This window comes from Galeopterus variegatus, unplaced genomic scaffold (assembly GCF_000696425.1).
Source record: "Galeopterus variegatus unplaced genomic scaffold, G_variegatus-3.0.2 Scaffold2597, whole genome shotgun sequence".
NCBI classification, from domain to species: domain Eukaryota; kingdom Metazoa; phylum Chordata; class Mammalia; order Dermoptera; family Cynocephalidae; genus Galeopterus; species Galeopterus variegatus.
Genome location: NW_007728708.1, coordinates 177,729 through 181,071, shown reverse-complemented (window position 1 = coordinate 181,071; position 3,343 = coordinate 177,729). Strand labels below are relative to the sequence as shown.

The 3,343-nt window shown below is 40.8% G+C and overlaps 1 pseudogene; it reads left to right on the top strand.

Moving 5' to 3' along the window:
- Nucleotides 1-2,231: 2,231 nt before the first annotated feature.
- Nucleotides 2,232-2,714, top strand: LOC103598399 (annotated as a pseudogene).
- Nucleotides 2,715-3,343: the final 629 nt, after the last annotated feature.

Genomic DNA, 3,343 nt, shown 5'->3' with positions numbered 1-3,343 from the left:
GAAAATTTTTTTTTTTTTTTTTTTTTTTTTTTTTTTTGTCTTTTTGTCTTTTTCCGTGTCCGGCAATGGATCGCAACCCTCGGCGCTGCTCCCGCGCCTCACTCAGCCAGTGAGCGGGAACCGGTCTGCATGTGGGATCCGAACCCTCGAGCGGGAGCGCCGCCGCACTTCCCAAGCGGCGCACTATCCAGTGCGCCACCAGGCCGGCCCGGAAGGTAACATCTTTTAAAAGAAAACAAAGGACAATGTCTTCACAACCTTGAGATAAGCAAATGTCTCTTAAACAGGACAAAAATGCACTACACATAAGGAAGAAACTAACAAATTAGATGCTATTAAAATTAAGAAATTCTGCTCATCAAAAGACACACCACAAAGGGGGGGAAATATTTGAAATGCATATATCCTACAGAGGACTCATATCCAAAATACTTAAAGAATACTTCCAAAAAAGAGACGACAGAAAACCCAACAGAAAAATAGGTAAAATAAGGAAACAGGCACTTCACAAAGAGGATATCCAAATGGCCACCATACATATTAAGAAATGTACAACTTGATTAGTTATCAAAAAATGCAAATTAAAAGCACAGTGTGGCTAAAATGAAAAACACAGAAAATGCCTAGTATTAGTAATGATGTGGAGCATAGAGAATTCTCATACACTGCTAGTGAGAGGATATATTGATACAACTCTTTGAAAAAACTGGCTTTACCTACTAAATCTGAACATATGCATATCCTCTGATCCAGAAATTTCACCCAGAGGAAGATATCCAACAAAATCCCATCAATAGATGGGTAAGAACAATCACAAGAGCACCATTCATAACTGCCAAAAACTTGAAAAAAACCAAATACACCCTGATAGCAGGATTCATACCATGGAAAACTGTATTATGTTATTAATTGTTAGGATGGCAATTATGTTTGTGGGTATAGTGACGACTGAGAGGGTGCACAGGGGAGGTTCATACTTTGATCTGGATGCTGGTTACACTTATATGTTCCCATGGTGAAAGTTCATTGAGCTGTTCATTTATGGTCTGTGCACTTTTCCATATATATGTTGTACTTCAATGAACAGGTTTTCAATGCTGGGGATAAAAGAAGGAACATACAAAAAGGGAAAAGTATTTGCAGATGCTCAGAAAATAAATGAATGGAAACAAGTCCAATGTTGGTCACTTGTTTTTGCCAATTGAACACGATTTCATGTGACATGCCAAGCAGACAGCAGCCCCGTCCTGAGGCAATTCGACCATCAGTACCAAACTATGATGATGCCCACAGATGCGAAATGCCATTATTCTCTCTTGGGGTTTGAGCGAAACACAAGAAAATGTTTTCCAAGTACAGTAAAGATGACAATTCTACTTATCTACATACACGCCTTTGATGACATCATCCAATCTCATGGTTTCAAGTGACAACTAAATGTCAATGACTCCAAGGTGTACAAACTCAGCACAGAAATCTCCCCTGAACTTCAGACTCATATAAGTTGAACCATACAAAACTTGCATTTTTACAGGTCAAAAAATGGATGATTTCATGTGGTTCAACATATAAATCAACTGTCTAATTAATCTTTCTTTCTTTCTTTTTTTTTTTTTTGTCTTTTTTCGTGACCGGTAAGGGGATCGCAACCCTTGGTGTGGTGTCACCCGCACCGCGCTCGACCAGTGAGCGCACCAGCCATTCCTATATAGGATCCGAACCCGCGGTGGGAGCGTCGCTGCACTCCCAGTGCCGCACTCTCCCGAGTGCACCACGGGCTCGGCCCCTAATTAATCTTTCTAATGAGCATCTCTAATATAAATTATCCAAAACCAAATCTCCCCTCCTACATCTTCCTATCTCAATACATGGCAATCCTATCCTTCCTTCTCTCTGGACTAAAACTTTGGAGTCATTGACACATCTCTACCTCTAAGATCATGTATCCAGTCCATTAACAAATCAACCTTCCAGGGCTGCCTTCAAAATACATTCAGAATCAGACAGCTTCTCATCACTTCCACATTTCTACCTCAGTCTAAGCCACCATCATTGATTTCATGACATTTTGCAATAATTCTCTCTGCATGCTCCCTCCTCCCCTAACCCTACTTTAGTTCATCCCAGCAGCCAGAGGGAGCCTTTAAAATGCAGTCAGAGCAACTCGTCTGCCTGAGACCCCCTGACTGCTGACCCTAGCCCCTGCTCAGCCCCTTTTCCACTCTGACAAGATGAAAGAAACGAATGAACTAGGAAAACTTGCCAAACTGCAGGTTCAAGTGCACATTGGTGGGAAAGGAACTGGTCACAGAAAAAAGGTGGATCACAGAACAGCTATATCAGATGATTAAAAAGTTCAATTCTTCTTAAAGAAGTTAGGGGTAAACAATCTCTGTGGTATTGAAGAAGTGAATATGTTTCCAAATCAAGGAATATGGATTCACTTTAACAACCCAAAAGTTCAGGCATCTCTGGCAGCAAACACTTTCACCATTTTAGGCCAGGCTGAGCCAATGCAACTGACAGAAATGTTACCCAGCATCTCACAACAGCCTGGTGCAGACAGTCTCACCAGTTTCAGGAGACTGGCTGAAGCTCTGCCCAAACAATCTGTGGATGCAAAATCACCACTTGCTACTGGAGAGGAGGAGGAGGATGAAGTTCCAGATCTTGTGGAGAATTTTGATGAGACTTCTAAGAAGGAGGCAAACTGAATAGGGTGAACTTCTGACGTAGATAAAACTTGAAGAAGTTTCTGGAAGCTGCTATTTTATACTATGACCTTCTTTTAAAATTGTTTTGTTTAAGGATCTGATAAAAATCTAGATCTCTAACATTTTTAAGCCCAAGCCCTTCAGACACTGCAGCTCTTTTCATTTTGCTTATACAAAATGCATTCTTTGCAGCTAATTAAGCTGAAGAAGCCCGGGAATAAAGTTTGAAACAAAAGTTAATAAAAGTATTTGCCTAGTAAAAAACAAATAAAATAAAATAACATAAAATGCAGCCAGAGTGTTTCACCTTTCTGCTTAAAATTCTCCAGTGGTTTCCCATCTCAGAATGAAAGCCAAAGTCCTGCGATCTCCTGCAAAGCCCTATGCCCTTTGGCATAGATATGAGATAAATATTGGGTAAATTAATGAATAAATCAAAAAAGGAAGAAATACATCAGAGACCCGGGCTCTTCCAGCTCCCCACTCTACCATCCTTTGGGTATGACCCTTTTCCTCATGGTCCAAGATGGCTGCTCAAACTTAAACATCACATCAGCATTCCTCCTTGAGTAAGGAGAAAGAAGGGTATGCCCCCTTAGTTCTAAGGAGACTTCTCAGAAGATCCACTC